Source organism: Mytilus trossulus, chromosome 13 (assembly GCF_036588685.1).
Source record: "Mytilus trossulus isolate FHL-02 chromosome 13, PNRI_Mtr1.1.1.hap1, whole genome shotgun sequence".
Taxonomy (NCBI): Eukaryota; Metazoa; Mollusca; class Bivalvia; order Mytilida; family Mytilidae; genus Mytilus; species Mytilus trossulus.
In genome coordinates, this window is record NC_086385.1 from 29,300,353 (window position 1) to 29,313,460 (window position 13,108).

Genomic DNA, 13,108 nt, shown 5'->3' on the forward strand with positions numbered 1-13,108 from the left:
ATCATAACTTTGGATACACCAAACAAGGTACTTTATATATGAGTAACAGGCAATGTACGCCCTCAATTTTATAGAACTAATTCATAACTATTTGTTTCATTTGTATTCATCTGTCAAATGTGTGTGTTCTGCAAGGTTCAGCAGTCCTTACCCTTTCATTTGATACATGTATCTATATAACTTACCAAAAATTATTCTGCATATAATATAGTTTGATTTAAATACGTAAGAACTACTAATTTTTTTAAATACGTACTTCTTTCCTTTTTGAACGCGCCCAAAATGGTTGGTGTAACATCTTACGAAGTCTATTCAATTTTTTTGGCAAACTATTTCGCTCTGGCTGTTGCTATTGGTCGTCTTACACGTGCAGTGTTGTGAGATACTTTTTGTTCCATGTTGAAGGTTTAATGTGACTTACAGCAATTACAGCGCTGTTCCTTTGCTTAATTTTTTAATGTGTTTTTTTTTAATTATATCTTTATTGCAAAATTACACCCATGAGGGTCAAGCAATACAATGAAACAATAATTTTATACTATACAATGCAATACAATGAAATACAATGCAATACAATGAAATACAATGAAATACAATGCAATACAAAGTAATACAATACAATATATGGAATAATAGATCATTAGAGTTCAATTATAAATGTATGTAAAAAACAACATAATAACCTTGCCTGACACGGGTCTGACTCCCTCAGTTCTAAAGACTGTTTAATGAAGACTCCAATGTGACAAACAAGTTCAGGGATGGGGTTTATAATGTGTTTAAGTTTATTGAATGCATCAAGATGCTGAAATAATGGTACATAGTCTTTTAGATAAGCAAAAAGATTAGAACGCAAAGATATGTTAATGTCACAATACAAAAAGAAATGATATTCATCATCTAGGACTTCACTTTTTTTACAAAATCTTTGTGCTCTTGGAATGTTTCTGTACCTTCCTAATTCAATGCCTAGGGAATGATCACTTAGTCTAAATTTTGAGAGTAACTGCCTATGTATAAAATTATTGCAATTTAAATATTCCTCAGACTGTCAATTATTTTTTAATTTCCCATAAAGATAAAGTTTGGATGAGGAATCCATTTTTGAAAGTTATTATAATCATTTTCTGTCACGGATTGATACCCAATATTCTTTTGTTTTTCTATGGAAAAAAATGTTCCTTTACAAAAAAAAAAATATTGGTAAATTCCAAACTTCGATTTTTTTTTAATAACGTAAATGATTCTTAATTTTAACAAGGAGGTTATTATGAGATATTACAACCTAACTAAACGAAAAAGAGAATTGTAATATAAAATCTTACGATTCTAAAGTTTCTTCGAACAAGATTTGTTATCATATGCTAATTACTCATATCATATTTTAATGACCACATACTGTGGCCATCGTGATCATATAAATTCTAATAAATTATGAACATTCGAATGTAAAATTTCGCACGATAGATAATGACAAACAAACGACGGAAATTACATAATAAATCCACAGCGTGTATCTTAATATATTTGTCAGTACATGGATAACCCGAATAATCCAGTCGTTATATTACGATCACTTCGGTCACTCCATCAACCATTTCATTGACAACAGTAGAGGATAGGGGCGCTGAATTATTCGAGTTAGTACATGGAGGAAAGATATTCAAAGATTAGGAGCGACAATTCAATATCCATTTGTGCATTGTATTTGTCGTGGTTGAAACGGCACCAGGAACATATCAGGATAGACAACAAAAGTCTGTAAGTATCTATTTTATGTTTTTATAAATATTAACATAGATATTATAAGCCTTTCATGCCTTCTGTTGGCAAATTTTCTTAACTATCATGCACTATTTTAGTAGACCACCGATGTCCTTTTCGAACTAAAAGAACCTCTTTGAAAAGACACACCTCAGTCGAATCTTTCTTCTCAAATGAATGCCTGAATGGTCATCAAATTTATACTTGTTATGGGCAGGCATTTTCGAATAATTTTTAAAAAAATGTATTAATTCTGACTGCAAGAAATCTTAAATGGTAAATAATATACATTGTATCTCGAGGGAAATGTACACACTTAGACAACAGTGAATTTTTCATAAATATTATATAATGGTAAAAGTGTAGCATACACATGTACTAACAATTAAACTCTGGAAGAAATATAAACAAGCATGACTACAAATTAATGGGTCCTATTTGGAAAAAATAAATTTTCTCAGAAAGGTATCTCTTTCTTCAGAGGTTTATATGAAACGTTGATGTCTGTTGTGCAGTGATGTTTTTTTCTTTCTCCGACGCCTGTATGCGAGACATAGTAGGTATTGCAACCCAGCGGCACCGGCGACGATGGTGTACACTCTTTGTTTGAAGCATTATATTTCATAGGTTAGACAATCTAAATGTTTCATACGATATGTTACGAAATTTCCGTCTGTCATATATCATTGTCCCGGCAACCTCAATTTCATGGTTCAGTAACTGCTTGATACATTTTGTTTTGTTAAATAAAAAGCTCACTTATTATGAGTAATATGATAACTATGTTTGGTATATGGGTTCCTAGCAACATTTACATGTTCATCAGCTAGGTACATGTAGTGTTTACCTGACCTCGACCTTATTCCATGGATCATTTATCAAAGATAAAGTAACTTAAGCAAGACTGTATCTAGATACTATAACTAGTCAGGCATCTATATTTGCTGTATTGATTATTAAAATGATTGTAAGCTGTACATATCCACCCGATAGGTTCCGTCTGACCTTGACCTCAATTTCATAGTTCATTGGCCGATGTATGGTGTTGTGGTTTGGTCTATTTCTCAGATGCCTTAAGCAGTAGGGTCACTATATAATGTGTATCATGTATATATGGAATCATTGTCAGCTGGAAATGTCCGTCAGACAGGTCTCAATTGACTTCGACCTCATTTTTATGGTTCACTTGACAATTTTTAGTTGTGTGGTTGGGTAAATTTTTCGGGCATTATAAGCAATAGGTCAATTATATGTAGTGTATGGAACAACCATGACAACTGTGGTGTCATGTCTATCTGTCGGGGTTAACATGACCTTAACCTAATTGTTTGATGATAAGATGTTGTATTAAGATCTGATTCTCAGGTATAATTAGCAACACCAGAACACACCCACAAAATCGCGGTCATATACAGCTTGTGAACTGGGATGATTTTTTGTATTAAAAAGATATTATGTATGGAGAATTTCATAAAAGGTATCAAAAGCCCTCTCCCTTTTTTCAAAGTCTGATATTTGTTTCCTTTCTATTAAATTCAATATTTTTTGGTGTCTCTGGTCTCAGACCACAATTATTCTTCTCCTTTGCTACAATGCATCTTTTGGTAAAATTTGCACCGCTCCAAACATGAAATTATCCCGAAATCGAAAAATATATTCCCGGATCCCGCAAGGGTCAATCCCCAAATCCCGAGGTTCCGAAAAAAGTCCTGATTCCCACGTATCCCTACCATACTTTCTTTTTTTACCAACTCACTACTTTCAATTTCAACATTATTTTATGCCCCATCTTTTGGCATTGTGTTTTCTAGTCTGCGAATCTGTGCCTTCGTTCGTTTGTTCGTCCTTCCGTCTGTCCCGCTGCAGGTTAAGGTTTTTGGTCGAGGCATGATGAATAATTTATCGTGGTGGAAGGAAGAGAAGCGACACACAAAATGAGGTCTTCTCGTTTAATAGTATACATGACAACAATCATACATTGTAGTTGTGCATTGCTAATGATAAGTATACGTGATATTTGTAGTAAAACCTCCATACTAAAGACTTTCAACATGATTTGAATGATAAGTAAGAAAAAGGCGAGACATTTGCACTCATATTTTGGTAATAAAATGTGTTAAGTGTTGACAAAAGTACATGTACCTAAATTTCAATATATTTTTTGTATCAAAGTGCCGAAGGCGCATCTTAAACATTTTGAGAGGAAATGGATATTTTGTTGAAGGGGGGGAATGTGTTGGGTACATTACTCATACTTTTGCCTGAGGAAGCTACTGTTCTTTTTGAAACATGTCTTACTTGTTTTCTGGTATGTTGAATGGGGTTGGTAAAAGTATTGTCAACACCAGTCCTGTGTTTTGTTTAAAACTTAATGAAACCTGTTTTTAATTGTAATTTGTGTCTTCAGTTCGCTGTCTCCTAGGCATGAACCATTCATCTGTGATCGATTGATTGATTGATCATGACTGGCTGAATGTCCAATGGCAAATAGTACATGCATATTCAGGAAGTTGGGAACGATTCATGCCAATCCTGATAAAAATAAAGAAATATGCCTGAAGAAAAACAATAACAGAGTAAGTGTTCCTGCATTTTAACTTCAAATATTTCTTGTAGAGTGAGAAAAATGTTGTGAAACACCAGCAAAAAAAGATTAGATTGTTATTCAGTCCTGACTTATACAGTGTTTCTGAAGATGGAGATTAGGTATGTAATAATGAGTTTTTAATTTGATAGAGTATTGACTTTTAAATTGTAAAAGTTTAATGAGTTACTGTACGTTAATCCCTTTATTGTATAAAAATTCAACAATTGCTGGTCAAGTGTAACTCGAATAATTCAAGCCCTTTCTGTGTCAGATTTTCTCCCACACGAGGTTAATGTAACCTTCGTAGATCAGCGGAATATAACGACTGAATTATTCGGGTTAGTTCAAGTGCATAGCATAGCCATCTTTATCTTGCTGTATCCAGAGGCAATATATATATATATATATAAGAAGATGTGGTATGGGTGCCAATGAGACAACTCTCCATCCAAGTCACAATTTAAAAAAGTAAATCATCAAAGGTCAAAGTACGGACTTCAACACGGAGCAAGACTATTATTAATGACAATTAAGAGAGTGAATAATATTATATAAACAAAATAGACATAATAATTAAAAAAAAGACAGACAGTTTCTTCATCAAATATAGTAAATTTTGGTATGATAACTAAAAATGTTTGAAATTGTTTTGAATTTGTCGTTACTTCTTTCAGATCAGGCCTATCCAGAAGCAAGAAAAAGAACAATTCATAGCACGTACATCTACAGAGAAAGACATGTTTAAAAAAAACAGATTTGTTTTCAATTTTAGAAAAACCTGTTGAACTTTTACTATTTCTTATCTGTTTATTTTACATTTATATGTTGATATTTTGTTTTTTTAAATTGCTGCACAGTTTTTCTATTCAGTCCCATATAACAAAATCAGCTGACGAAATTTATATTTTCATATTTCAAGGGAGTGTCTTTTTGCATTGTTGATAGCAGATATAAGTATTGTCTTAAGTTGGGTTTAAAAACAGTCAGATCGCAACTTCAAATAAAATACATTTTTATGAATGTTACATGTCATTAAATAGACACGAAAGATGGAAAATTATATAGGAACACATTTTTTATGACCTAAATGTATTGTCAAGGTAAATTTATTATGTGAACATATCAAATATTATCAAAAACACTGCTGGTTTAAAATAAAATTATTCTATGTAGCCTAATGTAATCATACAGATCAGTGTATTTTTTCCTAAACAAATTTTACATATTTTTATAACCAGAATAAATTTATTCTGTGGGTCAACCTTAACATAATTACTGTACTATCAAAATAAATTTATTTTATATATCATAATACTTTTAATTCACATTGAATGTAGAATAAATTTATTCTGTGTCGCCTCCTTAATATGATAACTGTACTTTCAGAATAAATTTATTTTATATATTATTATACAAGACAAAACTCACATTGAACATAGAATAAATTTATTCTGTGTCTTAACCTCACCATACAGATTACTTAACTTTCAAAATAAATTTATTTTATATATTATTATAATCATAAATGACATTAAATGTGAAATAAATTTATTCTGTGTCACAGGCTCAGCATACAGATTACTGGACTTTCAAAATAAATTTATTTTAAATATTGTTATAATCATAAATTACATTAAATGTAGAATAAATTTATTCTATGATTTTCTCGAACTGATAAAAGATATCAAGGCTCTTTATAATAATTTTATTTTATAAATGATTATATACAGAAAGCACCATGCATTTAGAATAAATTTATTCTAAGTTGCATCATTTACGGAGAGTTGAATGAAAATGGACAGTAAAGTGTAGAATTCAGTATAAATTTATTTTGAAATGTATCAAATAAATACTAATAAAACATAATTGTCTTTGTTTTTCATGATTTTTTTCTCAAATACATGGGTTATAGAATAAATTTATTTCGTTCTGGTCTTATTTTGGCCTCTAATTGCACTTGTCAGAAATAAGAGTGAAAAAAGAGGAAAATTGGTTTTTTCCTTTTTTATTCTGCTCTCTGTTATATATGTTATATTTGTTGTTCTCGTGGGATTTTGTCTATGTGTGTTACATTTTAGTGTTATGTCGTTGTTCTCCTCTTATATTAATGGTAAATTATATATCGTTATATTTCTAAAAATAATTATTGGATTATTTTAAACACATTTCCTGAAATTTATGATATCTACTTAACTCTTATATATTTTGCAACATCATACAATGTATGATGTTTGTATGATGTTTGTACTCCCAGTACCTTATGTCGGGCCATCATTAATTTTGGGGGCATATCCATATTCTTTTCATATCCATGCCAAGTTTCAATATTTTACAATAAAATGGTCAATTATGATTAGGTCCACTGGACTACAAAGGCTTAAGTTTACTGACTAGTGACAGACACGATCAATGCGATGGAGTTGAACATGTTTTATGGTATGTTAACCGTCTTCTATACCTCAAACCAATGTTGAATAAACAAACACACAGCAAAAACACATAGCCAAACTCGGCTAAAAAGAGGTCCTAGTTTGATGTTAGAATGTGTAACAAAAAAAAAAGACTATTAGAATTTCTCTGTTCATGAACATCATTTTTATCCGTATTTCCAAATACAAGAAGAACATAAAAAAACAATATGATGTATTATTGGGATTGAGACATATCTAGAGACAACACCAGATGAAAAAAAGAAATTAACATCAACTGTAGGTCATAGTATGGCCTTAAGCAATACTCAAAGCTTATACCACATAGTAAGCTCATTTATGTGTTGGCCATTGGTAGACCACGGGGGTCCCCACAGTCATTCATGCGTTCTGCGATAAATTTTCACTATATATTCTAAATATCAAACTGGCACTTTGAGCCCTCCGTAAACAATAAAGACAACAAGTCTACCCAAATTCCTTTTAGTGTCGTTTGTATCTATATATTAACTAACTTAATGATTTTATGAAGATTGCGATATCAGCCAGGAGAGGTCTTGTCATCTGTCAGTGCCCTTTTACCTAAATGCTCAACGATATTTAGCTAAAAAGCAACTATCTCTATCTTTTTCTTTCCATAATTAATACAAAAAAAATTACTAATGTTACTATACATGCTAAGTGATCATTTGTTTCTAGACATATATTAAGTGTTGAGGTACATCTTTGATTGCATTTTATTCATTTAATGTGCAATTTGCCTAAATGGGTCATCAAATATGTAAAACTATTTTCTTGATATCTGTTTACTCCGTTAATCTTACGGTTTTACTTGTTTTCGAATATTTAGATTTTTAACTTCAATTAATAAATTGAAAATCGGTGGATATTGAATATCGAATGACGAATAACGAACCGGCGGCAAAAAAAAAAAAAACCGTAATTCACATCCATAGAAAGCTCCGAAATAACAATTGTAAAACAATTCAAACGAGAAAACTAAACACATAATCAATGTACAAAATTATCGAAAAACAGCTGACAAAATCTACTGGTCCTACAAAATATCCAATCGCATTTGTTGCTATCGATTAATGTCTATAGTTATGTGTAAACCGATTTATATGAGCGTCGACAGTCTTCAGAGGTCAACTCGATTGATTATTGTATGGCGCCTAGACTACAATACACACAAAATGCTGATACATTTTATCGATTACATACATATAATTTTTTTTTAAATTTGGATAAAAGTTTAAGAATGTTATAATTTAAACATGAGAATTTGAGTCAAATCGGTGAACAAGACTTTGAAAGCTAATGTCTAATAAAATCTGTGTCTTATCTCTAATGTATATGTTTAACAATGTTGAAGAAACCATTTAGAAATTTTCAGTATACTCCTTTTTCTGCAAGATTTCAATAACAACATAATCATAATTGAAAAATCTGTAAGAAATGAGAAATAACTCATTCTTCAATCATAAGAGTTAATTGAAATGAGTGTTTATATTTTTCAGGCTTTTTATTTACCATTTTGCCTTCTATAATAAAATTGAGAAAGGGAATGGGGAATGTGTCAATAAACATTTAAAACATAATAAACATACCTTGAAAACAATACAATAAATCTAGTAAAAGTAATAAAACAACGATATCGATCAGAGAATTATGCTATTTATGTTTTGAAGTATAGAATTCTTGCAAAAATTCTATAATCCGTTTACCTGATTGTCTTTTTCATTTGGATTACAGCCATATTTTAGTAACATTTGTACAACGACGGGCTCTTCTTTCCTTCTTATAGCTATGTGTAAGACTGTATTCCCCTAAAAGGCCATACAAGAGAAATAGTATATTTAATAATTTATAAACTTTTTTAATAACATAACTTCTTAGCTTTACCTTTCGGAAATATTTGATAGTGTTGTTGTCATCAAAAGTTTTGACCGATACATACATACATAGATTTTGTTTATTCCCCCTAATACTGATGGCCCGTTGATCAAGTGTCAGTGCGCACTGTTTACATGTATACAATTGCTCTAAAATCGCGACATCACTTTCCCCTTTGTGGTGTGGTGAAATAACCTTAACAATAGATATACGAAGATGTGGTTTGGATGCCAATGCAACAGCTGTCCATCAATATGTAAAAGCCAACCAATATACTAGGTCAAAATATGGCCTTCAAAATGGAGCTGTGGCTCAAAACAAACAACAACAAACCATTCAAACAGAAAACCCAGTTAAAATTCTAGTTGATATAAAAAAAAGCAGCCAGGTTAATGATGTCTTACAGTAACTTTGATATTTATTCATAAAAAAATCATAAGAATTTGAAATTATTTGAATTTTTACTCAACAATGCATGGCTTCAACAACGAAAGGCTCTCAAGAACTTGCATCGCACATCTGAATGTTTTTGCTCGACTAATCCAGTAATCATGATTTATATTTTTGCTTTTTTAATAAATAGCAGTGGTTGTTTAACATGTCAACTGAAAATTCTTTGTTTTGATCATATTTGATTTAAAATAATAATAATAATAATAATAATAATAAACTGTCTGCAATCTAACTTCAGATAAATTCTAAATTGTTGATTAAGTTTTTTATGTAGGTTTTTATTCTTGGTGCTAACCGGATGAAATATATAAACTGCATTTTTCTACTATGTTCTCAATTTGTTCATGCATCGTTGACAATGTAATGGAATTTGATGCGACTGTCATACAAGTGAGAGGTTTAGCTAGCTATAAAACCAGGTTCAATCCACCATTTTCTACATTAAAAAATGCCTGTACCAGGTCAGGAATATGACAGTTGTTATCCATTCGTTTGATGTGTTTGGACTTTTGATTTTGCCTTTTGATTTTGGACTTTCCCTTTTGAATTTTCTTCGGAGTTCAGTATTTTTGTGTTTTTACTTTTTTTTGGCAATAGCAGCCATGTTTTACTATACATTATTTTTTTTTATATAATTTCTAAGCAAACTGGTTAATAGAAATTCAAGGCATAATTTTTATACAAGCCCAATAATTAGTATCTAGCATTCTGAGCGTATTGCATATTTATGATTATATCTACCATTTCATGGTTTCTTTTTTTATTTTTCTGCTGTCAGATAATTGACCACAGAAAAACCCTGAAGAAGATTTTTAATAGTTATTTCACTTGAAAGTGATTCTTTGGCTGACAACTATGTTTCCAGGATCTAGAAAAGACAAAATCAGAGACGTTTACCATCAATTGATGAACCTTCAAATAAGGGGCAAGATCAGATGAAACCTGCTACACAAATATTAACAACCATTCTACAAATCAAATAAGGTTCCCTTTACCTGATAGTTTACCGAACAATAAAAATATGATTCGTCGATCGCAGCTGCATACGAGAGATTCAACTCTGAATAGGTTTCTGACACAGAATATTTGTTGTCAAACAACTTGCAATTCGTTATATGATTTTAATTTATATTCAATTGAAGATTTCTAGCTATTGTTCAATACACTGTGCTGTTGCGCAATATAAGTAAATCTGTGTTCATACTTAAATCAAAGAAAAAGCAAAATAATAGGTAATCCCTTATTTTTTTTTTGGAAGATTGACAATAAGAATAAGTAAAATATGACGAAAAAAAAATTAACCTAGCTTGTTCAACGATCTATGAAATGATGCCGAGGTCGACTAAATAGTTATCGAAGGTACCAGGATTATAATTTAGTACGCCAGACGCGCGTTTCGTCTACATAAGACTCATCAGTGACGCTCATATCGAAATAGTTATAAACCAAACAAATACAAAGTTGAAGAGCATTGAGGATCCAAAATTCCAAAAAGTTGTGCCAAATACGGCTAACTAAAGGTAATCTATGCCTGGGATAAGAAAGTCCTTAGTTTTTCGAAAAATTCAAAGTTTTGTAAACAGGAAATTTATAAAAATGACCACATAATTGATATTCATGTCAACACCGAAGTGCTGACTACTGGATTGGTGATACCCTCGGGGACGAAACGTCCACCAGCAGAGGCATCGACCCAGTGGTGTAAATAGTTATCAAAGGTACCAGGATTATAATTTAGTACGCAAGACGCGCGTTTCGTCTACATAAGACTCATCAGTGACGCTCATATCGAAATAGTTATAAACCAAACAAATACAAAGTTGAAGAGCATTGAGGATCCAAAATTCCAAAAAGTTGTGCCAAATACGGCTAACTAAAGGTAATCTATGCCTGGGATAAGAAAATCCTGTTTTTCGAAAAATTCAAAGTTTTGTAAAGAGGAAATTTATAAAAATGACCACATAATTGATATTCATGTCAACACCGAAGTGCTGACTACCCGACAGTCATTAGGACCTTCTTAGGTATGCACATACCAAATATTGAATCATCTCACTTATAATAAGATTATAATAAGATATTCTATCGGCATTACTCTGTTTGCCGGCGATTTTAATGAAGCGTTGAAGACTTTAGATAGGAAAGCTTAAATAAAAAAACGAAATTTTCTGAGCCTGTTAATAGTTTAAAATTTCTTGTGAAAAATCATAATTTTATAGATATATACACAACAGTTAACACGGAGAAGAAAGGATAAGACACAAGCTTGTAGGATAGATTTAATTTTAAATGCAAAAGAATTTCAGTCTCTCGTTGAATATTGTAAAATAAAACCGGCACTGATTAAAGTGACTGAACATCAAGGGATAGTTTTAAATTTTAAGACAGGGGCTTCAGAAAGAAGGAATGGATACTGGAAACTAAATAATTATATTTTAAAGGATATTGAACATAAAAAACAATCAACAGTGAGAGTAATACATTAGTTCGAAAATCGTATAATTAATAGTGACAGTAGTGATATCCGTCTATTATGGGATAATATAAAAATTGAAATTAGAGACGAATCTATTCTATTCTGTAAAAAAAAATCGAAATTATCAAGGGAGACAACAAGAAAATCAGAAAGCGAATTAGAACACTTTACGACAATTAAAGATGAACAATTAATCGAAGATAAAACACCAACCAATAACATAAAACAATTAGAATTACAATTAGACACAATTTATGAATATAAAGCAAAGGGGGCTCAAATTAGATCAAGGAAGAAATGGATAGAACTAGGTGAAAAGAATAATTCTTGTTTTCTGGGATTGGAAAAATAGCGACAAGTCAAAAAATCTATTAACAAACTCAAAAATGAAAATAATGGGGGTAACAACAAACCAAGAACAAATCTTGGAAATGATTAAAAACTATTATAAATTATTATATACAACCACGACTCCAGATACAGATCTACTGCATAAATATGTAGGTGATACTGTTATGGAAAGGGAGATAAATGTAGATGACTTTAAAATTTGTGATGGGGAGGTTACTATAGATGAATGTACTTAAGCTATTAATGGTTTAACATTATAAGTTTATAAGACGTTCGGGGAAAAAATAAAAACAATGTTAGTAAAAGTTCCAAATAAGGGACACGAGGAAAAACTTCTTTCATATACACAACGAACAGGTGTTCTTACTTTATTATTAAAACAAAAAATGATCCATTATCTTTAGACAATTATCGTCCAATATCATTATTAAATGAAAATTTGAAAATATTATCTCATGTTTTAGCACAGAGACTTAAGAACTTCTTCCTAAATTAATTAATGAAGATCATACCGGATATGTAAAAATCGTTTTATTGGATTTAATTTACGGCAAATCCAAGATATAATAGACTATGCAGAATCGGACGGAATAGATGGGGCTATAATATTTGTTGATTTTACAAAAGATTTTGTTTCTTTGGAATGGGAATTTATGTTAAGTGTTCTAAAACATTTTGGTTTTAATGAATTTCATATCATGGGTGGAAACAGTATATAAGGGAATACAGACGTGTGTAATAAATAATGGATGGGTATCCGAAATTTTTGAAAAATCTAGAGGAATCCGTCAAGGGTGTCCTTTATCGGCTTTACTTTTTGTTTTATCGGTCGAAATTATGCCCGAGCGATTGAGGCAAACCTCAGTCATTACAGGTTTTCGTATCACTATAAAACACATAGCATCAAATAATCACAATAAGCTGATGATATCACACTGTTTGTAGTTCAAAATCAGATATATCTAAAGCTATGCATATGATTGAAACATTAGATTTTTTCTCAGGGTTGAAGCTAAACCGTAATAAAACAGAAGGAATATGGATTGGGGTTCTTAAAAACAGCGTAGATAAGATTATTGGCATACTCTTGACAGACAAACCCGTCAAAGCTTTCGGCCTTTATTTTGGTCACGATAGACTTCAATGTGAAAA

At 31.1% G+C, this 13,108-nt stretch overlaps 1 long non-coding RNA gene across 1 annotated transcript; it reads left to right on the top strand.

The window, feature by feature from the left end:
• Positions 1 to 1,471: 1,471 nt before the first annotated feature.
• Positions 1,472 to 5,762, top strand: LOC134695057 (uncharacterized). Its single transcript, XR_010102677.1, has 3 exons — positions 1,472 to 1,761; positions 4,381 to 4,470; positions 5,026 to 5,762. It is a non-coding gene; the product is annotated as an uncharacterized LOC134695057 (long non-coding RNA).
• Positions 5,763 to 13,108: the final 7,346 nt, after the last annotated feature.